The 24514-nt window shown below is 44.8% G+C and overlaps 1 long non-coding RNA gene across 2 annotated transcripts; it reads left to right on the top strand.

Annotated features, from left to right (window-relative positions):
- The first annotated feature begins 953 nt into the window (after positions 1-953).
- Positions 954-24328, top strand: LOC140488924 (uncharacterized). Of its 2 annotated transcripts, none has more exons than XR_011963055.1 (4): positions 954-1071; positions 2211-2325; positions 9341-9469; positions 24224-24328. It is a non-coding gene; the product is annotated as an uncharacterized lncRNA (long non-coding RNA). The 2 variants fall into 2 exon arrangements; XR_011963056.1 differs by having other exon boundaries at positions 974-1065.
- The last annotated feature ends 186 nt before the right edge of the window (positions 24329-24514 follow it).

Genomic DNA, 24514 nt, shown 5'->3' with positions numbered 1-24514 from the left:
CACCTATTTTCACCTCTAAAACTGAAGAAATTTTACAAAAGCACCTCCATATCCCACCACAACACTTTGCCCCACAATCGTGGTATCTGGCTGTGCACAAGGAGTGCAACAGTCTGTATTGGGACCAATGGGGCCCTGAAACACTTGGTAAAGACTGAAATCTTCTGAGCATTGAGACCCCAAAACATTGTATGTATTTTCTATATTTTTTCCTCGGTTCCTAACTTCCCTTGTTTTTCCGAATGAACCTGTTCAAAGTAGTTATTACACACACCTGCATTAGCTGTGAATTGAACTCAAGCCTCTCGATCCAAGATTCGGGATATTTTCACTACATCACAAGACATCGACTTTAACTTCCCTTGTCCCTTATTGTTTCTTGTGCTGAGCCTGCTGAGTCACGCCTGAATCAACTCTGCAATTGGGAGGAAGGGGCGGAACTGATGACCGAGCAGCGGCCGGTCCTCCAACCAGAAGTGAGTGAGGATCGGGGCCAAAGCACTCTCGGGGAGTAAACGCTTGAAGATTGGTCAGAAAGCAAACTGTTTTGCCGGATTGATAATTCTCATTAACATAGTGGAGCATTAAACCTCTCTCAAAAATCTATGTGAAATTTTAACAAACAGTTGAGATGCAAATCTGATAACGTACATATTTCCAAACGATTTGCATAAATCGAGTAATGGGTTATTGAAAACTCCCAGAACAATTGGTAATTTACATACCTGGCCGGTATGGTTAAATTGAAGCAACCTCTCTACACACTAAATTTACACGCTAAATAGCGCCATGACTATAACTCGACAGAGCAATTGTTAATGAATAATATTTCCCCCATGATTCTGTGCAGGTATGAATATTCTCTGTAAACTCATTGATAACTTCAGACGCACGCGTAGTTTGCTTTCTATGCGGAGCATGCGCAGTGTCACATTGACCAGGACAGAGAGACATGGAGCTACATTCTCCGGCAGCGGCTGTGATCGGCTTCAAAGAGCGGCGCTCAGAGCCGGTGTGTGGGATCCTCGCTGGGAGAAAGGAGCGGAGAGAATTGACAAGTCCCAAGTAAAGGTTAAAAACCCCGAAAAAGACCCTTCAGGCCCGGGTCAGGATGTGGCGGTCTCTGATCAGGGAAACGGCCCAGGATCACGGTCGCCATTTGTTTGAGGGAAGAGGGAGCACGGGCCTGAGGGCCGCCATCTTGAGAAGGTCAAGTTGCAGGAGGGCGGGGCTCTCGGGGTCTGTGGAACAATCAGAGGAAAGGGAAGACCCATTGTTATTGATTAATTCCACGAAGAGAATGTAAGGACTGCAGATGCTGGAGAACAGAGCTGAAAATATGTTGCTGGAAAAGCGCAGCAGGTCAGGCAGCATCTAAGGAATCCTGAAGAAGGGCTTATACCCGAAACGTCGATTCTCCTGTTCCTTGGATGCTGCCTGACCTGCTGCGCTTTTCGAACAATTAATTCCACTAACACAGCTTCACTGGGCGATCCCACAGGAATATCCTCTCTCAGTCCTGCTGGGATGTTTCACCCCATCAGAACCAGCAGCTCTCCTCCTCTCTCAGCTCCCCTTCTGTCCTTCATTCAGCATCTGTCCCCTGGAACATTGAGCTGCCTGTCCTGTCCCTCCCTCAGCTGTTGTTCTGTAATACCTGTGATATCCCAGACCCATGCAGTCTATGGATATTTCTTAACATCAGCAATTATTTAATACTCACTTATGGGTTTTTAATCTAATCTTTTTTGAAACCTTTAATTCACATCCAAACATTTGCAATGGTGGGATTTGAATCTGTGTCCAGAGAACATTTGCTGAGTTTCTGGATTAATTATCTCACAATAATGCCATTAGGCCATCACTTCGCCTGCTTACAGGTTGCGCATTCCACTGCAACATGAATCAAAACCCTTTCTTCCTGCACAATTGTTTGATCCTGCACTCTGGTGATATGACTCAGTATCTCTCCATGTGGTATCCCTCACTGTGTGGGTCTAATTGCTGCTTCTGTCAGCGCCTCTCACTCTTGAGGCTACTCCAGATCCTGAGCCAACAGAATTCTCCACTCCAGAGAGATGAGGCAGCACAGGCCAGGATTGGAGACTGGGATTTTCCAGATCTTTGTGGGGCTCAATGCCATTCTACATGTGTAACCCTCACAGCATCAGTCAAATTTCCCATTCTGCCTATTTCTGTGTCTTCTACAGGTACTCGGAGTTCATGACTCAATAGACTTTCCAATTGCTGGTTGGGACGATGGTTGGTTAGCCAGAGAGACAAAGGGCAGGGAGGTCGGGAGTCTTCAATAAATCCTGCCGCCAGGTAAGATCATTCCAGTGCACAGAGCAGAGAGCAATTAGAGGGCTCCAAACATTAACTAACAAGACATGACATAAATATAGTACTGGAGGGTGAGTACAGTCCAGACCCACACCAGGCTCAGTCACCACCTTTACTTTAAGTTTGGTTTTGTACTGAAACAGCATCAAGAGTTCCCAGTTTTCAATCCAGGTATGTGCTGTCTTGGTGAGCATCAGGACAACAGAGGGGAAAGCAGGCCTCCCACGAGATGGTGGTAATGCTTCCTGGGATCTTCCTGTTCCCTATTCCCTCTCCAACACTGTTTCTATGGTTTGTCTTGTGGACCAGTGTCTTCAATCATTCTAACTCCTGTAACAGTTCCTATATCTGTCTTCTCCTCCCCTCTCACCAATTATTTCACACCTCCAGTCCAGATGACCATCCATATCGCTGTAACTTGCTTCAGTCTCTCCAACATGCCTTGTCTCGATAGTCTCCTTCTCCAACAACTGGAGACACAGGGTCTGTTTCTGTGCTGCATGACTCTTCGGCTGAGGTTTCCTAAATGGAATGAGTTCCATTTGCCTGTGTTTGGCCCACAGCCCTTCAAATCTTCTCCTCTCCATGTACCTGCCCGAGTGTCTTTTCCATGTTGTAATTGTACTTGTTTTTACCATTTCCTCTGGCAGTCCATTCCGTCTATGCACCATCCTCTGTGGAAAATGTTGCCCCTCAGCTCCCTCTTTAAATACTTGCTCTGTCACCTCACGTTTATGCCTCTAGCTTTGGACTCACCTACCCTTGGCTATTCACCTTACTTAGGCCCTACATGGTTTAATAAACCTTTACAAAGTCACCCCGTGGCCGCCTCTGCCCAGGGGAAATATTGACGACAATGTAACAAATATCTCCAACTCATGTACGCATTGCTCTGACCAATGAAGACAAGTGTGCCAAATGCTGCTTTCCCCACCGCTCTGTCCACCTGTGATGGCACTTCCAACGAACCATGTTACTGCACCCCTTGGTCTCTCCCTGTTTGACAACACAGTCCAGGGCCCGACCATTAACTGTATTAGTCCTCCCTGGTTTGTCTTAATTAAATCCAACACCTGAATTAAATTCCATCTTTCATTCCTTGGCCCACGAGCCCAGTTCATTAACATCCCCTTCAATAACTATATTCCCTGCCCACTCTTCCACTAATCTTGGTATCGGCAAACATACTAACAGAGACTGCTATATTTTCACTCAGATTGTTTATGTAAATGGTGAACCAATCCTGAAAGCAGACTGCTGGTTAGAGGCCTCCAGTCTGAACAACAACCCTCTCCCACCTCCCTCTCTCTCCCACTGTCATCCCATTGTGTATCCAGTTGGCGAGCTCTCCCTGATCCCTTGTGATCTACCCTTAATTACCAATGGATCATGCTACACCTTGACATCTGTTACTCTGCCTTCGTCTATCTTCTTGGTCACATCTTGAACAAACTCCATTCAAGTTTGTGAGACATGTTTTCTCACGCGCAAAGCCATGCTGGCTGGCTGTAATCAGTCCTTATCTTTCCCACTGCAAGTAAGTCATATCTCTCAGAATGACCTACAACAACTGACCCACCCTGATGTCTGGCTCACCAGTCTGTACACCCCTGGCTTTCTCTTGCATCCTTCCATAATTAATGACACAATATTATAATCACAGTCAGACAGTCATACCGCACTGTTGGTTAGCACTAACCATACTCTGAAACTGATCTCGTCCCATCTGCCTGTTCCTAGATCATATCCCTTCAAACCTTTCCTATTCCTGGAGTAATCCAAATGTCTTTTAAACATTGTAATTGTCCCCATGTTCACCCCTTCCTTGGGAAGTTCATTCCATACACAACCAACCCTCTGTGTAACAATGTACCTCTCATATCTTTTTTTTAATATGTCTCTCCTCTAAACTTAAAAATGTAGTGCCTTGTCTTGAAACTCCCCTGTTCATGGGAAAATACAACTCCCATTAACTCTATCTATCCCCCTCATGATTTTATAAACTTCTATGACATTATCTGTCAACATTCAGGTTTCAGTGAAAAAATGTGTTGCTGGAAAAGCGCAGCAGGTCAGGCAGCATCCAAGGAACAGGAGAATCGACGTTTCGGGCATCAGCCCTTCTTCAGGCTGATGCCCGAAACGTCGATTCTCCTGTTCCTTGGATGCTGCCTGACCTGCTGCGCTTTTCCATCAACACATTTTCAGCTCTGATCTCCAGCACATGCAGTCCTCACTTTCTCCTCAATGAAAAAATACCAATCTCTCCAGCCTTTCTTTATAACTGAAACCTTCCATACCCATCCACGTCCCAGTAAATCTCCTCTTAACCCTCTCCAGCTTAATAATATCCTTCCGATATCCTGGGTGACCAGAACTGAACACAGTATTCCAGAAGAGGTCTCAGCAATGGCCTGTATAATCTCAATGTGACTTCCCAACTCCTATATCCAAAGGACTGAGCAATGAAAGCAAGTGAGGCAAGCACCTTTTTTTTGACCATCCTGCCTCTCCATGTTGCAAGCTTCACTGAATTATGTACCTGAACCCAGAGTTCTACAACACACTACCGAAGGTCCGATCATTAATTGTATAAGTTCTTCCCGTGTTTGTTGCACCAATGCCTTACCTCACACTTATTCAGATTGAACTCCATCTACTATTTTTGAGCCATTCACACATTTCATCAGGATCCCTTTGTAATCTTAGAAAACCTTTTTCACTGTCCACAATGCCACCCTCCAGTCGACCTGCCTATCACACATAGCTGTCTATGGTACAAACATCTCTGCTAGGGCCCCTACAATTTCTTCACCAGCTTCCCACAATGTCCTAATATACATTTGATCAGGTCCTGGAGATTTATCTACCTTTGTGTATTAAAACCTTCAGCACCTCCTTTCCTATAATGTGGACTCATTTCAGGACATTGAGTGACAGAGATGTACAGAACAGAAGTAGATCCTTCAGACCAACTCCTGCATGATGTTTCTAGTCACATTTGCCACAATTTTGCCAATATCCCTCTGAACCCTTCCTATTCATATACCCATCCACATGCCTTTTAAATGTATTTCTATCAGCCTCCACTATTTCCTCTGACAGCTTATTCCATACAATCTGCAGGAACCAATTGTCCTTTAGGTCCCTTTGAAAATTTCCCCTCGAACTTTAAAGCTATGGCCTATCAGTTTGTAATCCCCCAACCTGGGGACAAGACCTTGTCTCTTCCCCCTATCGATGACCATCATGATTTTAAACACCTTTATCAGGTAACTCCTCAGCCTCCCATGTTCAAGTGAATTCAGCCTCAGGTTATTCAGCTTTTCCCTGCAGCGCAAACCCTACAACCCTGGCAAATCCTTGGTCATCTGAACCCTTTCATGTTCCACAACATCCACAGCATTGAGACCAGAATTGCACACAGTATTCCAATAGTAGTCAGGACAAACACTGTTTAGTTCCCAGAGCGCCCCAGTCTTTATCCACAGTAAGTTCCAAAGTGAAATATTTGTTTTGGATCTTATAGTTTCACACATCGTTGCCTTCTTCATTGATCATTAAGGAGACCGGGTTTGTCCCGAGCTCTTCTTTTGCTCTTAATACACTTGTAGAGTCTCTTTGGATTCTCCTTAACTTTCTCTGCCAAAGCTATCTCATGTCCCCTTTTTACATTCCTGATTTCCATTCGAAATGTATTTCTACAGCCCTGATGCTCCTGAAGGGATTCCCTTGAGTCAACCAGTTATATCTGACATGTGCCCCCTTCTTGGCTGGAGCCTCGAAACTCAGCCAGTGTTTCCTAAGTCAGTCAGCATTGAGCTGCACACTAACAGGAACACGCTGGCGCTGAACGCTCCTTTTTATCTCGGTTTTAAAATATTCCTACTTGCCAGACTTCCCTTTACCTGCAAATAACCTCCCCAAATCTACTTTAAAAATTCATGACTATCTTGCTCCATTGTATAACTTGAACTTGTGGACCAGGCCTGTCCTTTTCCATCGCTATTTTCAAACTAATACCAATCTGGTGACTTTCCAAAGTGCTCCCCCACTAACACCTCAGTCCCGTTCCCTACCTTGTTTCCCAAGTGGAGGTCAGGTTTAGCCCCATTCTCCCGTTGGGTCATTTACATAATGACTGGGAGTTTCTGGAACACTTAACAAATTCCTTCCATCCAACTGCTTAAGACAGTAGCAATCCCAGTCCAGGTTTGGAAAGGTTAAAATCCCATACCATTACGACGCTATCATTCTAACAGATATCTGAGATCTCCTGACATATTTGCTCTTTCATCTCCCATTGCCTATCGCTGTAGTACAATCGTAGCAAACTGATGACCAATTTTTATTTCTTGGTTCCACTAATATCATTTAACTGGCCGATCCTGAATGAATATTCTCTCGAGGTACTGCTGTGTTGTTTTCCCCCAATCAAAACCACCAGCTCTCCTCCTGTTTTGCCTCCTGTTCTATCCTTCCTGTAGCCTCTGTCCCGTGGAACATTGAGCTGCCAGTCCTGTCCCTCCCTTATTTGTGTTTCTGTAATATCTATGGTATCGCAGTCCCATGTTCCCTTCCATTCTTTGGGTTCATCTGCCTTATCTCTGCGGCCCCTTGCATTGAAATAAATGCAGTTTAATTAATCAATTTTCCCTCATTGCCTGCTATGTTCTTGCCTGCCTTGTCTATTTAAATTGATCTCTTGAACATCTATACCAGCCTCAAACTTCTTTCGGGCTGTACGACTGTTTGCGGTCCCACATCCCTGCCAGACGATTTTAAATCCTCTCGAGCAGCCCCAGCAACTCTCCCCACCAGGATATGTGTCCCCCTCCTGTTCCCAGTTCAGGTGTGTTCCCCAGCCTATCTGCTTGTGCTGACACCTTCAGACATCCAGGGACTTGTCCACCAAGGTCCCTGTGTTCCTTAGTACTCCAGGCAGACTTACCATTCATGATGGATATCATTCGCTGATTAGACTCCCCACAGTGCATTACCTCACAGTGATCAGAAGTAAACTCCATCTGCCATTACTCTGCTCAGTTTATCATCGGATCAGTATCAGAGCGCAGCCTGAGACCATGCTCCTCACTGTGGACAACACCCTCACCTTTCATGTCATATGCAAACCTACCAATGATACCTTCTGCTTTCACATCCGAGATATTAACGTACATAATAACCAGCAAAGGTTCCTGTACAGAACCCTGTGGTACACACGCTGGGCAAAGTTTTCCATTCGTGAAAAACCTGCTCCACCAATTATGGATCCAATTTTCCAACATGCCTTGGATTCCATGGGCTCTTTCCTTTTGGACCGGCCTTCCATGTGAGACCTTGTCAAAGACATTAATAAACACCATGTTACCACACCATCTGCACTGGCCTCATCAATATCAGAGGCCAGTCCTCTACCAAATCCATACAGACAATCCCTAATGTATTCCTGTCCTTTCGAATGTTGATTCGTGTCCCTCACAATTGTTTCCAATATTTTCCCTCCCGCTACTGTCAGACGATTTTCTCTGTAATTACCTGGCCTATCACTGCTACTCTTGAACAAATGAACCACATTCGCCATCCTCCAGTCATTCAGCACTTCACCTGTGGCCAGCAAAGTTTTAAATATATCCGCCAGGGCCCCAGCAATCTCCTCTCTTACTTCCCATTACTGCCTGGGATTTATTTTATTGTTACTGGGAATTTCTCCACCTTTTTCCCTGTGAATACATTTAGCGCCTCCTTCTCATAAGATGTTCCAGAGCCTCACCATCCCAACTGAAATCCCGACAATGTCTTTCTCCTGTGTGAATACAGATGGGAAGTATTCATTGAAGACCTCAACTACTTCCTCTGGCTCCATGCACAGATTGTCCCTTTGGATTCTAACCGGCCCAACTGCTTAGTTGGGGATCCTCTTCCTCTAACTGTACTTATTAAATATCTAGAGACTTATCCTTAACATTATCTGCTAAGGATATTTTGTGACCTTTGTTTGCCCGTTGATTTTTAAGGAACCCCCACCCCCATCCCCACCCCCCGCGCTTTCTATCTAACGCCTTTGTTACCCAATATTGTTAGCGTTGTCCATTTTGCCTGAGTTTCCACAAGGTTGTAAACCATTGAATATTTATGTTCCACATTTTGTTTACCCTGTAACCATATCTCTCTGGTATCTAAATCTCTTTCAGCTGTGTCACAAATCCAGCTAACTTATTGAAGATACTTTGTCTATGCGGAAAAAAAGTTTCTGTACTCTTTTCTACAATTTCCTATCACAATCCAATTCGTTAATGTAGAGTTTTAGTTAAACTCTGGCCCAGCCTGTTCCTTTCTGCTTGTCTTCAGCCACATCCCCATGGTGTTCCGATGCATCACCTCTTTTCTATTTGGATTTGGAAAACACTTTGCTGTGGGTATGTCATGCAGACCATGTGAGGATGGGCAGATGTCATTCTCGAAAGGACAAGTGTTTGGGATTTTTGTACATCAGCAATGGTTTCATACATATTTATGGATGGTTAATTATAATATTTGAATTTATTGATTTCAAGTTCCACCACTTCAGATGGTGGGTTTCAAACCTGTCTCCCCTGAACATGAGCTGAGATTTTGGATACATGCTCTAGCAATAATACACGAGGCCATCACTTCACCTGCTCGCACGTTGCTCATGCCTGAGCACTGATACCAGTGCATCATGAAGCTAAACATCTTCTTCTGTCACAATTGTTTGATCCTAACACCTTCTTGAACTCTGGTGATATCACTCAGTATCTCTCCATTTGGTATCCCTCCCTGTGTGGGTCTAATTGCTGCCTCTGTCAGTGTCACTCACTCTTGCAGCTACTCCAGATCCTGAGCCAACAGAATTCTCCAATCCAGAGAGATGCAACAGCACAGGGACTCTATGGGACTCAGTGCCATTCTACATGTGTAACCTTCACTACGTCAGTGTAATTTTCCATTCTGTCTATTTGTCTGTCTCCTGTAGGTACACAGGGAGATTCAATAGACTTCCCAGTTGCTGGGCGTTTCATCCATCACCCCATTGAAGATGGTTGGTCAGCCAGAGGGACAAAGTGCAGGGAGATCTAGAGCCTTCAATAAATCCTGCAATGAGGTAAGATCACTCACAGTGCACAGAGCAGACAGCAATGTGAGGGATCCAAACAGCAGCTAACAGGACATGACATAGATACAGTGCTGGAGGGGGAACACAGTACAGACACAACTCTGGCTCAATCACCACGTCTACTTTAACTTACGTTGTACTGAGACAACATAGAGAGTTCATAGTTATCAATCCAGGCCTGTGGTCTCTTAGTGAGCATCAGTACAACAAAGGGGAAAGCAGGCCTCCCACGAGAGGGTGGGAATGCTGCCTGAGATCTTTCTGTTCTGTGTACCTTCTCCAACACTGTACCTATGGTATGTCTTGTGGATCAGTGTCTTCAATAATTTTTAACTCCTATAACAGTTCCTATCTCTGTAACCTCCTTCTTTCCATATAGGCCCTCCGCATATTTGAAATGTACCGCATTGCAGACTACCATCCCTATCACTATACCTTCCTTCAGTGTCTATAACATGCCTTATCTCCGTATTCTCCTCCTCTTTAACTGGGTACAGGGTCATGCTGCATGAAAACAGAACCTTCAGTCCAAGTCATCAGTGCTGACTATTTTCCCCAAACCTGAACGAGTCGCATTTGCCTGTGTTTGGCCCATATCCCTTCAAACCTTCCCCTCTCCATGTGCCTGCCTAAATGTCTGTTCCATGTTGTAATTGTTCTTGTTTCTCCCATGTGCCCCTGGCAGTTCATTCCGTCTATGCGCCATCCTCTGTAGATGTTGCCCCTCAGCTCCCTCTTTAAATCTTTGTTCTCTCACCTCACGTTTATACCCTCTAGTTTTGGTCTCAATTACCCGTGGCTATTCACCATTCTTACTCTCCGTATGGTTTTATAAACCTTTATAAGGTCACCCCTTATAAGCCTCCTCTGTCCAAGGGAAATATTGAAGACAATGTTACAAATATCTCCAACTCATGTGCTGGCCAATGACAGCAAGTGTGCCAAATGTCACTTTCCCCACCCTGTCCACCTGTGATGCTACTTCCAAAGAACAATGTAACTGCACCTCTTGGTCTCTCTCTGTTCGACAACACTACCCAGGGCTGTACCATTATCTGTGTTAGTCCAAAACTCAATACCTGAATTAAACTCCATCTTTCATGCCTTGCTCCACTGGCCCAATTGGTCGAGATCCCCTTTGATAACCGTATTCACTGCCCACTACACCATTCATTTGATCATCCACAAAATTACTAACAATGACTCCAATATTCTCAACCAAATTGTTTATGTAGATGATGCACATCAGTGGTCCCAGCCCTGATCCTTGTAGCACACCGCTGGTCACAGGCCTCCAGTCTGAACAACAACCCTCTCCCACCAACCCCTGTCTCCTACTGTCAAGCCAATTTTGTGTCCAGTTGACTAGCTCTTCCTGATCACGTGATCTAATCTTACGAACCAGTATATCATGCTAAATGCAAGGTTAATGAAGGTTTGTTGCTCAGATTGAGGTTTAGGGTGTAGGTTTGCTCTCTGAGCTGTAGGTTTGACAATCCAGACGTTTCATTGCCTGGGCACGGTAACATCATCAGTGGCGACCTCCAAGTTAAGCGAAGCTGTGGTCTCCTGCTTTGTGTTTATATCTTTCTCCTGGATGGGGTTCCTGGAGTTCACCACAAACCCCAGGAACCCCATCCAGGAGAAAGATATAAATAGCAAGCAGGAGACAACAGCTTCGCTTCACTTGGAGGTCGCCACTGATGATGTTACCTAGCCAGGTAACGAAACATCTAGATATCAAACCTACAGCTCAACGAGCAAACCTACACCCTAAATCATGCTAAATCCCATCAAAGGCCCTGCTGACGTTGGTGTCGACAATGTCTGGTCACCAATTCAACAAAAGCCATCAAGTTAGTGAGACTTGACTTTGTATGCACAAAGCCCTGCTGACTATCTTTCACCAATCATTGCCTTTACAAACGAATGTAACTCCAGACTGGCAGAATCACTTTCACAACTAACCCACCACTGACGTTGGGCTAATTGGTTTTCAGTTCCCTGGCTTCCTCTTGCAGCCTTTCTTAAATAATGGATCAAAACCATAGTGTTGTCACAGCTGTACAGCATGGAAACTGACCCTACAGTTGACACCAACCATAATCTCAAACTAAACTCGTCCCAGCTGCCTGTTGCTGGCCTATATCCCACCAACCCTTTCCTATTCATGTACTTAACTAAACGTTGTAATTGTACCGACATCCACCTCAGGACGTTCATTCCACACCCAAACCACCCTCTGTGTAACAATTTGCACCTTGTATCCTTTTGTTTGCACATCTCTCTCCTCTCACCTAAAAAATGTGGCCCCTCCACTTGAGACTCTGTCATCCGAAGGAAAAGGCAGCTATCACTGACTCTATCTATATCCCAACTTTTTGTCTTAAACTTCTATAAGGTCACCTCTCAACCTCCCGGCTCCAGTGAAAAAGAAAACTCTGCATATCCAGCCATTTTTCAGAACTCAAGCCTTCTATACCCAGCAACGTCTTGGTAAATCTCTTCTGAACACCCTTCAGATTAATAATATCCTCCCTATAACTGGGCGACCAGAACTAGATGGGGTATTGCAGAACAGGCCTCACAAATGTCTGTACAATCTCAACATGATGTCCCAAATCCTCCACTCAATGGACTGAGCAATAGTCAGGCATGCCAAGCACTGTCTTATCCATCCTGTGATGCAAGTTTCAAGGATTATGTACCCGACCCCGGGGGTCCCTCTGCTCTAAAACACTAACTGAGGCCCTAACATTAATTGTATAAGCTCTACCCTTGTTTGTTTTACTAAATGCATGAAGTCGCATTTATTCAGATTGAATTCCATCTGCAGTTTTTCAGCCCATTCACCCATTTCATCAAGATCCATTTGGAATCTTCGAAATCCACGATGCCACCCTCCAGCCTTCCAGCTGATTACACAAGGCTGTCAATGGTACAAATGCCCTTGCTAGTAGCTCCACAATTTCTTCCCTATCATCCCACAATGTCCTGTGATACACTTAATCAGGGCCTGGCGCTTTCCATTCCTTTGTGTTTTAAAACCACCAGCACCACCTCTTCTATAACATGCCCTCTTTTCAAGTAATAGAGGTGTACAGCATGGAAACAGCCTTCAGTCCAACTCATCCATGCTGACTAGAAGATGTAAATATATTAATCCCATTTACCAGCATTTGGCCCATGTACCGCTAAACTCTGACTATCCATATATCCATCCAGATACAATTACAACATTTAAAAGGTATCAGTCTCCATTACATTCTCTCTCAGCTTATTCCATACACACATCACCATGTGCATGAAAAAGTTGTCCCTTCAGTCCCTTTTTAAAACTTTGCTCTCTAACTCTAAACCTATGTCCTCTAGTTTTGGGCTGCCCAACCCCTTGGAAAAGACTTTGAATGTTTACCAAATCCATGCCCCTCATGTTTATCTCAACCTCTGTAAGGTCACCCCTCAGTCTCCGACGCGCTCAGGAAAATAGCCCCAGCTTATTCAGCAAAACCCTGGTAAAATCTTGTAAATCATTTCTGAGCCCTTTCAAGTTTCACAGCATCCTTCCTAGAGCAGGGAGACTGGAATGGCAGAGAACTCCAATTGTGGTCTGACGTATTACTCTTGTTCTCTGCGTTCCCCAGTCTTTGTCCACAGTAAGTTCTGGAGGGAAAAAAAAATTGTTTAGGGTCTTAGCCATACCTGCTAATGAAAGCCAACACACCATACGCCTTCTTAACACCTCTCAACTTGGGTGGTAACTTCAGGTACACAGGATCACTCTGTTCGTGCACACCGCTAAGGTTCTTGCCTTTAACCATGTAAACTTTTTCTGCAGATTCTTCCAATCTGAAACCATCCCTATCTTTGTAAATTCCTACAGTCCATATAACACTCATAAACTGTGAAACCTCCTCAAGTCCCTATATTCCTAATGCCTGCAAAATCCTCCAATCCCGATATCCCTCCCTAACTCTGTAAATGCCACCATCCTCCAGTGCCTTTCTGGGGAACATTGCAGAGGAAGGAAGATTTGTAGAGACCGGGCCATGTTACAGACGTAGGAAGGGCTGCAGAACCTGGAGGATGGTACTAATGTAGGAAGGAACGTGGATCCTGCAGGAGGTTAGACAGTGTGGGATTCATAGAGCCTGCAGGATGGGATCAAGAATGGGTTGTGGACCCTGAAGGATGTTACGATTTGAACCACAGATCGTCTTTGATTGGACCATTCAGCTGATCTTAGAGTCAACGAGATGTACAGCATGGAAGCAGATCTTTCGGTCTAACCTGTCCATGCCGACCAGATATCCCAACCCAATCCAGTCCCACCTACCAGCATCTGGCCCATATTCTTGCAAACCCTTCCTATTCATATACCCATCCAGATAGCTTTGTATCAGACTCCACCACTTACTCTGGAAGCTCATTCCATACACGTACTACCCTCTGCGTGAAAAAAATGCCCCTTAAGTCTCTTTTATACCTCTCTCCTCTAACTGCAATCCCGTGTCCTCCAGTTCTGGACTCCCGTTCCCGTGGGTGAAGACTTTGTCTCTTTAGCCTCTCCATGCCCCTCATGATTTTATAAAGCTCTATATGGTCGCCCCTAATGATTTTATAAACCTCTATAAGGTCACCCCTCAGCCTTCGATGCTCCAGGGAAAACAGCCTCAGCCTAATCAACCTCTCTTTTGCACAAGCCCTCTAATCTTAGCAACATCCTTATAAATCTTTTCTGAACCCTTTCAAGTTTCACAACATCCTTCTGATAGGAAGATGACCAGAATTGCACACAGTATTACAAAAGTGACCTAACCAATGTCCTGTACAGTCACAGCATGACCTCAAAACTCCTGTACTCAATATTCTGACCAATAAAAGAAAGCATACTAAATGCCGCCTTCACTATCTTACCCATCTGCGACTCTGCTTTCAATAGCTATGAACCTGCACTCCAATATCTCTATGTTCAGCAACACTCCGTCAAAACTTACCATTAAGTGTATAAGTCCGGCAAAGATTTGCTTTCGCAAAATGCAGCACCTTGCATTTATCTGAATTAATATCCATCTGCCACTTCTCAGCGCATTGGCCCATCTGATCAACATTCCATTGTAATTGGAAGTAACCTCTTTCGCTGGCCACTTCACCTACAATTTTGTTGTCATCTGCAAACTGACTAACTATACCTCTTATGCTCACATCCAGATCATTTATGGAAACAATGCAAAATATTGGACCCAGCACCGATCCTTGTGGCACTCCACTGGTCACAGGCCTCCAGTTTGCAAACCAACCCTCCACCACCACTCTTTGTCTTCTACCTTTAATACAGTTCTTTACCAATTGGCTAGTTCTCCCTGTATTCCGTGAGATCTAACCTTGCTAACCAGCCTCCAATGGCGAACCTTGTTGAACGCTTTACTGAAGTCCATATAGATCACATCCACTGCTCTGCCCTCATCAATCTTCTCTGATACTTCTTCAAAAAACTTAATCAAGTTTGTGAGACAGGATTTCCGACTCAAAAAGAAATATTGACTATCCCTAATCAGTCCTTGCCTTTCCAAATACATGTACATCCTGTTGCTCACGATTCTCTCCAACAAGGTACACACCGATGTCAGGCTCACCAGTCTATAGTTCCATGGCTTTTCCTTACTGCCTTTGTTAAATAGTAGCAACACGATAGCCAACCTCCAGTCTTCTGGCTCTGATGTCCTGTTTCTAGAGATCTTTATCAGAATGGTGAGCACAGCTTAAGATTGCCAGGCTGGAAGATGTGAATTCAGGTGTGAATCTATTTGCCCGTTCTCTCTGTGTGCCTGACACTGACCTGGTGGTGCTCTGGTAAAAAGCACTCTCCGTGCATCTTGGAACAAACAGATCTCCAGGACTGACCAGAGGTCACGTCATCAAAGCCTTCATTTAGAATGTTCTTTATTCTAAATGGCAGTTTTATGAGATGCAGGAATTGAGGAGTTGTCATTTTTAAAAGAATGAAAGTTTTGTCATTGACCCTGATACATGCAATGGGGATTCGTGGATTCTGTTGTTCTCTGCAGACTGTCACTCAGAAGGTTGTCTCACCGGGGAATCTGAGTGCAGATAGTCTTTGCTTGGTAGAGTGTGTATTTACCAGTTTATTACAGCTCAGACACAGTGTTTCTGGAGAATGTATAACTATGTAAATACCTCACCGACAGGCTCAGGGGTGAGTGCACTGGGCCCTGAGCACAAGCAGCTGGGAAACCTCATGCCGATTGTATGTGGCAAAAGTGAGAATTGCTGATACTGGAGTTCAGAGTCGCGATTAGAGTGGTGTTGGAAAGGCACAGCAGGTCAGGCAGCATCCGAGGAGCGGGAAAATCGACGTTTTGCCTGATGTCGATGTTCCCACTCCTCGGATGCTACCTGACCTGCTGTGCTTTTCCAGCACCACTCTAATCTTGACTCTGTTTGTATGTGGGGCTTGGCACAGACTGGGTGAGAGCAGCTCCCTGAGCAAATGACAGGTATGGAGCTAGGGTTCCTCCTGCTGTGTTTGACCGAGTGCCATATCGTTATCTCCTTCTCATGAATGAGCATGTCATGTTCTCTCGTCCTGACAGTGTCCACTCCCTGTCAACCTTTCCAGCTGTTGAACATCTTCCTTCTCTCTCACTCCCACCAGCCCTTCCAGCCTGGCCTTGGTTTCTTATCTCCTGCAATCCGAAATGACCAATATTATCGCATTGCTTTCCTTTGAGCTGTGTGGGAACAAACCTGAAGTAGGTTTGGGCCATTGGAAGAAAAAGACAACTCCCGCTTCTCCACCTTTGTCAAACAGAGTCTGCTTGTTTGTCTCTCTCCCATAAGTGTAAGGAACCATCCTTTCAGCATCCACACTGTCCATTCCCATGAGGATCTGTACATTTTAATGAGGACAACTGTCCTCCTGATGACCATCAGTGGCAAAGCACCGAAGTGACATATTTATGTTCCTCGATTTTCTGTAACTGCTTCCTTTTGCTCGACCCCTCCCTCATTCTGAAACCTTCCCCAGTCTGGACAGTGCTCCAAACCACTAATTACTAAGAATGCTCCAACCTCTGTTAACTCTTCACACCCTTACAATCCTCCTTGTCATGTGAACAGCTCCAGCTTCTACAGTCCTTCCAAACTATTGCATCTCCTACAACCCTCACCATCTCTGTATGGTCCAGTCACTAAATTTCTCCATGCATCTGTAAATCCCTCCAGCCCCTTCAAATCTGCCTATCTCTCCAAGGTCCAGCAGTTCCACGACACATCCCTCTACATGGAACTTCCACCAGAGATCACGAGCCTCCAGATCTCTGTAATCCCCTGCGGTTCTCTATTTCTGTTCCCATTTTCGGTACCGACAACCCTACTTCCATATATAACATCATCAAGTCCCTACAATCCTCCAGAACGGTGTAACCCCCAAAAGACCTTACAATTCTATCTCGATCACTGACTGCCTGCAGTGATTTGAAACTTCAGCAATTAGAGTCAGAGAATCAGAGAGATGTAAAGCATGGAAACAGACCCTTCGGTCCAACTTGTCCATGCCAATCCAGTCGCACCAATCAGAACCTGGCCCATCTCCCCCTCAACCCCTCCTATTCATATACCCATCCAGATGCCTTTCAACTGTTGCAATTGTCCCAGCCTCATCCACTTCCTCTGTCAGCTCATTCCAAACGTGTACCACCCTCTGTGTGAAATATTTGTCCCTTAGCTCTCTTTCATATATTTCCCCTCTCACCCTAAACCTATGCACTATAGTTCTGGAATCACCAACCCCAGGGAAAAAACTTTGTCTATTTATCCCATGCCCCTCATAATTTTGTAAACCTCTATAAGGTCTCCCCTCAGCCTCCGACGCCCCAGCCAGTGCAGCCTCTCCCTATAGCTCAAATCCTCCAACCTTGGCAACATCCTTGTAAATCATTTCTGAACCCTTCAAGTTTCACGACATCCTTGTGATAGGAAGGAGACCAGAATTGCACACGGTATTCCAAAAGTGGCCTAACCAATCTCCTGTACAGCCGCAACATGACATCCCAACTCTTGTACTCAATAATCTGAACAATAAAGGAATGCATACCAAGTGCCTTCTTTGCTATCCTATCTACCTGTGACTCTACTTTCAAGGACCTCTGTAGTTCATTTGAAAAATTGGATAGACTGATGCAGTGGCCTGAGGTCTTGTGGGTGAAGTTAGTTCAGTCTAAGCTGTTAGGCAGAGCCAGTGAGGTATTTGCAGCGCTGTATCCTGAGTGGCCAAGAGATTACGCACATGTCGAACAGGCTATTTTAAGTGCTTTTGGATTAGTACCAGAAGCTTATCGACAGCGGGTCAGCTATATAAAGAGCCAGGACAGACTTATGTGGAGTTCTATCCAATTAAACGTAGTAATCTTTCTGCAACATCTCCAGCCTCCATACATCTCTCTGTCATGGTGAGCTGCTCCAAACCCCACAAGCTTTCCTGCCTGTGTACACCATCAAGTTGATACAACCCTTCTGATTTTTGTCGTGTTCTGCAGACCCGTTTGTGTGAATTCTGCCGACCACTAATACTCTCCATATCTGCGTAAATTTCCCAAGCCACTACAATTCCCCGTACGGTGCAGCCCCCACCAGAGCCGAAAGTCATCGCTATCTGTGAAATCTCCTTCAGGTCCATATCCTCCACCTTGCTGAAACCCCCTCTCAGCATTGCAACCCCCATTATTTCCTAATGTTGTTGAGTCTCTAAAACCATCCCTATCTACTCCACTGTATACTACATTCCCAGTCTGTGTAATCTCTTCAATTCCTTCAGTTCCAACATACCTATGTATAGGTGTGACTGCTTTGTGGCCATTGTATCCTCATTTCTATCTGCAAAAGACTCTGCTCACTGTAGCACATCCTATGCTCATAAGTGAATCTGGTCTCTCACAACCCTCTTTATGACTCTCTCCTCCAGTCCCGACAAGCTTCCCTATCCCTGTTATATCTTGCAGCATGCACACCACTCACTCTCTCTGACATACCTTGCAGTGCATAAAATCATCTCTCCTTCTAACTGTATCCAGTCTACAACTTCCTCCCTTCCCTGCAACATCCTCCAGTCCATATACTCCTCTCTATTGCTGCAGCATTCTCCAGCTTATATCATCTTCCATGTGTTTGCAACATTCTCCAGTCCATACCACCCTCCCTTTCCCTGTAATATTCTCCAGTCCATACCATCCTCTCTATCACTGTGATATTCTCCAGATGCACAACTGTTGTTAAATGTACAACATCCTGGAATCATGTGAATGTTTCTATGCCCTGATCAACATAGTCCATGTAATGATCCACAACCCTATACACATCCCTATCTCTGAAGTCTAATCAAAGACTCTTCATCTCTCTAACTTCCTCCAAACAGTAAAATGTTTTCTCCTGCGAACATTCTGTAGCAACTCTAACTATGTTTAACCCTGCAATATTGTCGCGCCCCCAAACATCTCTCCCACTCTGTGACGTCTAACCGTCCGTCAAAGGCCCTCTCTCGGTGACACGCACCATGCATTTGCAACAAGGAATGACAGCATTAACTGAAGGGAACAGATATGATCGAACTGTTATTGTGGAAGGGTGGCTGCAGAGTGATAATGACAACAATGTGATTATTGAGGGATTGTAGGGATTTAGGCAGGATCAGCAAAAAACCAAACAAGGTCCCGTTTTGTTGTCAAGAAAGGACGCAGTCAGTGCATTAGTGAGACAGCCAATTTAATCTGGGAATCAAAATATAGAGTCATTTTGAATGGACAGATTCTAAATAGCAAAGGGGATTTGGAAGATCAAATCACAATCCATGCTCGTTGGTAAGTTGGATACAATATTTTCTTGGTAATAGTAGACAGAGACATGTGGAGTGTTCAATTTCTGATTGGACGTCTGTGACCAATGCTGTTTCACAAGGATCAGTGCTGCGATGTCTGTGTGTAATTTATATCTGTGATTCAGATGAAAAGGGCAGCAGTTTGCTTAGTATTTTGCAGACAACATTTGGAAAGGCATGTAATGATTAGGGATAGTTCGGGGAATTGTGGATAGTGAGGAAGAGTGTTAAAGGTTGCAGCAGTATGGAGATCAGCTGGAACGCTGTGCAGAGAAATCGCAAATTGAATTTCATCGGGACAAGTGTGAAGTGATGCATTTATGAAGTCAAATGGAAGACACTAATTGACGAATTGGAAACATTGATAAACAGATGACCTTGGATGCAAATCCGTAGCTCCCTGAAAATAACAACACAGCAGAATGTGGTGGTAAAGGAGGAGTATGGTATGCTTACCTTCATTGGTCACAGTATTGAGTACAGACGTTTGCATGTCATGTTGTGACTGAATGAAACTTTATTCAGCCATGTCTGGAATGTTGCGTGTCGTTCTCATCGACACACCACAGGAAGGATGTGGAGGTTTTGGGGAGGGTGTAACAGAGGGTTGGCAGAATGTTGCCTGGATGAGAATGTGTTTACTGTAAGGAGGTTGAACGCAGTTGGATTGTTTTGTGAGAATATCAGAGACTGAGAAGTGACTGGGTACAGGTATATAGCATTAGGAAAGGCTTGAATAGTGTGGATAGCTGGAATCCTCCTTCCAATGTAGAGATATCAAATACTAGGGTGCCCCGGTTTAAGGTGACAGTGAGAAGTTTTAAGTGAGATGAATGAGGCCAGTTGACTTTACTGAGAGGGTAGAAGCTGCTCAGGAGGTGGGAGAGGTGGCAACAAGAGCAAACATTTGAAGGGCATTTAGACAGAAACATGAACAGGCAGAGAATAGAGGGATATCGCACTTGTGCAGGAAGATGTGATTAGTTTGGAATAGCACAATGGTCAGCACAGCCATGGTGGGCCGAAGGGCCTATTACCGTGCTGTACTGTTCCATTTTCTAACTTCACGGCATCTACCCTGTGAAAGCCCCTCAGAATCCTGGATGTTTCATTCAATTTCTCTTCCATTCTTCAAAAACCCCAATAGGTTCAAGGTCAACCTACTCCACCTCTTCTCATTGGAAAATCCCGCCAACTCCAGGATCAGCCGAAAGAACTTTCCCTGGCCTGCCTCCAATACAAGAATGTCTTTCCTTAGGGCACGCATACTGTTCATTATAATCTAGATGTGGCCTGACTTATACCTTGCATGGTTTTAGCAAGACCTCCCTATTGTTAGACTCCATTCCCTTTGCAATAAATGGCAACATTTGATTTGCCTTCTCTATGACCTGCTGACCCTGTAAACTACCTTTTACAGATTGATCCACAAGGATTCCCTAAACCCTTTGTGCTGTCAGTCTGAAACCAAATGGTGTTAACCTGACAGTAAGTCGGGAACGTGTTGGAGTGACGTGTTATAAAGGATATGACAATAAATGATCACTGGATGCTTAGAAACAATGGGAGATGCATGATTTTATAAAAGGGGAATATTTTTAACTCTGTTGGATTCTATATTTTGGTGTGACCTTAAATGGCAGAAGAGTTAAGGCTGGAGGAGGCTAGTTGCGGGAGAGGGATATTTGAAATTTCAGAAGCATTTTGACAGTATTCAACCAGGTCTAAAAATTAACTCGTGAGAGAATAGGGCCCCTGAAAGGTCAATGAGGTTGTCTGTGTGGAATCACTGCTGATGGGGGAGATACTGAACAAATATTTTGCGTTAGTATTTACTTGGGAGAAAGACATGGAAGTTCGGGAACTTGGGAAAATACAAAGTGATGTCTTGAACAGAGTTCACATTGGAGAACAGGAGGTGCTGGATGGCTTAAAATGCAAAAAATGTCAGATAAAACCTTGGGAAATGATCAGATGTATCCCAGTGCCTAGTGGGAAGCTAGCGAGGAAACTACCGTGGCCCTTGCAGAGATGTTTGTGTCATCGACAGCCACTACAGACCAGTTAGACTGATGGCAGCGGTCGGTATGTTTTTGGAGTTGATTCTGATAGAAAGGATCATTGTGCAATTGGAAAGGCAAGGACAGACTAACGATAGTCAGCATGGCTTTGTGCATGGGAAATTATGCCTCAAACCGAAGTGTAGAGATAGACAAGTGACAGATCAAAGCAGAGCAGTACATGATGTCCACATTAACTTTAGCAAGGCCCTTCACAAAGTTCTGCATGGCAGACTGGTTCATAAGTTTAGATCACACATAACCAGGGTGCACTCACAAATTGGATACAAAATTGGATTGACGGTAGGAGACAGAGTGTGTTCATAGAGGGTTGCAGTTCAACTGTAAACCTGTGACATGGGGTTCAGTGGTGGGTCACTGCTGTGAATCATTTATTTAAATGGTTTGGATGAGAATACAGGAGTCATGGTTAGCAAGTTTGTGAGTGACAATGAAATTGGTGATAATGTGGACAGTGAAGACGGTTATCCAAGAGTACAATGGGATCAACAGTAATGCTGGGGCAATGAGTTGAGGAATAGCAGGTGGAGAAAGGCAATATGTTGCATTCTGGTAAAGCAGACCTGGCTGGACTTGTACAGTTAATTTTCGGACCCTGGGTAGTGTTGCCAATCAGTGACCCAGGAATGCAGGTACACAGTTCTTTGAAAGTTGCATTGCAGGTAGACAGGCTGGTGGAGCAGGCGTTTGGGATACTTACCTTCATTGGTCACAGCATTGAGAGTAGAAGTTGGGATGTCAGATTGTATCTGTAAAGGACATTAGTGAGGTCACGATATAAGCATTGTTGATTATCTGAGTAAGCTCAACATGTTCACGTATGTCCTTTAGGGAGGGACATATGACATTCTTACCTGGTCTGGCTCACATGTGACTCCAGTACCACAGCAATATGGCTGACTCTGAGCTGCCTCTGGGCAATTAGCAGTGGGGTAATGTATGCTGGTCCATCCGGTGACATCCTCAGGCCATGAATGAATCAATGAGAATACATATGTCCATCCCTACCTTTGCAACAGCTCTAGCTGCAGCAATTCGTACTGGCTTTGTAACATTGTTCAGGCCTTTGCCCCTCTCTGTAACACTCTCACCACTCCAGTACCTTCACCTCTCCCTGTTCCTATCATCTGATTAAACGCTGGCAACGTTTCCTCTTCCTACTGCACTCCTGCTCGGAGTTCCCTAGCAATCTCTTTAACAAATGTGTCCACATTTCTAAACTTTGGCTTCTTCAGAATTGATCGTTTTTTTTTCATCTCTTAATCAAATCTGGTAACTCCTGGGAGTTACTGGGCCAAGACCTTCCGAAGTGGGGGAGGAGCACTGGGAAGGTGTCGAGCACCTCGAGAATGGCTGTGGGGAAAATGGGAAACCAGGAGAAAACAGCACAAGGAGCTCGCTGTCACACCGACGCCCCACCCACCCCCTTCCCATGGCCACCTTCTGTCCCAACTGTAACAAAGTCTGTGGAAGGACACATCGGTCTGTACAGACTCCCCCTGAGAGTGAAAAAGTGAGGACTGCAGATGCTGGAGATCAGAGCTGAAAATGTGTTGCTGGAAAAGCGCAGCAGGTCAGGCAGCATCCAAGCAGCAGGAAAATCGACATTTCGGGCATTCCTGAAGAAGGGCTCATGCCCGAAACATCAATTCTCCTGCTCCTTGGGTGCTGCCTGACCTGCTGCGCTTTTCCAGCAACACATTTTCAGCTTCTCCTGAGAGTGGGAGAGAGTCAGCCTTGTCTGTGACCCACCGCCAACAAGATGATGAGAGGAAGATTGAATTCCCTCACAATTATCCCAGTGCCTTCGTTACAAATTGAAATAATTCCCTGTTAATGCAGTTTCTAATAATGTCATGTTGTAAAGGGGCCTTAACACTGCCATTCCAATTCTGTGCTCTGACCCTTATTATCCAGAAATGGTTTCCTTTTGCTTGTTAATCCCATTGTTTTCCCTAACTATGGGAGTTCCCTATCCTACTTCCCATTCTGTGTGGCTTTCCACAATGTTGTATGACCTCTAATATTAATGACTCACCTTTTTGTTTACCCAGTGACCACGTCTCCCTGATGGTGTTTAGATAGAAATCACAAGTCACACGTGCATATTCCATATTGCAAATACTTCGTGCATTCAAATTAAGAAACAGTAATTTACTTTTTTATCACAATTTCCTGTCACAAAACTATTTGCTGATGTACAATTTCAGTTAAACTCAGTCCCTTCCTGTTTCTTTCTGTTTGTCTTTAGCCACATCTCCATGGTGTTCCAATATTTCAACCTTTCTCTTTGGATTTGGGAATTTCTTCTCACCTAAGCTCAGTTCCTCCTCATCTGTGTCAGTTTAAAGCACTCTGCATAATCCTAGTCATATGATTGACAAGGACATTGGCCCCAGCACCGTACCAATGGAGCCCATTCCAGTATAATGGCTGACTCCTCCCTGAGTACTGGTAGCAGTCCCCACTGCATCAGAACCACGTCTTCAGACACCTTCCTGCACTCTGGTGATATCACTCAGTATATCTCCATGTGGTATCCCTTGCTGCGTGGGTCTATTTGCTGCCTCTATCAGCGTTTCTTATCTTACTGCTGGTCTGAGATCCTAAGTCAACAGAATTGTCCACTCCAGAGAGACGCAGCAGCACAGGTCAGAGTTGGAGACTGAGATTTTCGTGATCACTGCTGGACTCTGTGCCACTCTGCATGAGTTATCCTCACTGCATCAGTCTAATTTCCCATTCTGTCTACTTCTCTGTCTCATGCAGGAAATCAGGATATTCCTAAATCCTGTCTCATCCATCAGCTCATTGAAGACGCTTGGTCAGCCAGAGAGAGAGATGGAGAGGGAGATCTGGAGCCTTCAGTAAATCCTGCAGCCGGTAAGATCACTCACAGTAAACAGCATAGGGTGGGGCTAGGAGCCTTCTGTATTCAGACCTGGAAGACAGGATGCAAATATAGTGCTGGGCAAGGAACAGCAACATCCTAGGCTTCATTCCCACCATCTGTGAGGGTCCTGCTCTCACCTCTGCTGTATTGGTCCTCCCTGAGACAGT

This window comes from Chiloscyllium punctatum, chromosome 18 (genome assembly GCF_047496795.1).
Source record: "Chiloscyllium punctatum isolate Juve2018m chromosome 18, sChiPun1.3, whole genome shotgun sequence".
Classification (NCBI taxonomy): Eukaryota; Metazoa; Chordata; class Chondrichthyes; order Orectolobiformes; family Hemiscylliidae; genus Chiloscyllium; species Chiloscyllium punctatum.
The sequence above is the reverse complement of the archived record's forward strand: the minus strand, read 5'-3'. Positions and strand labels throughout refer to the sequence as shown.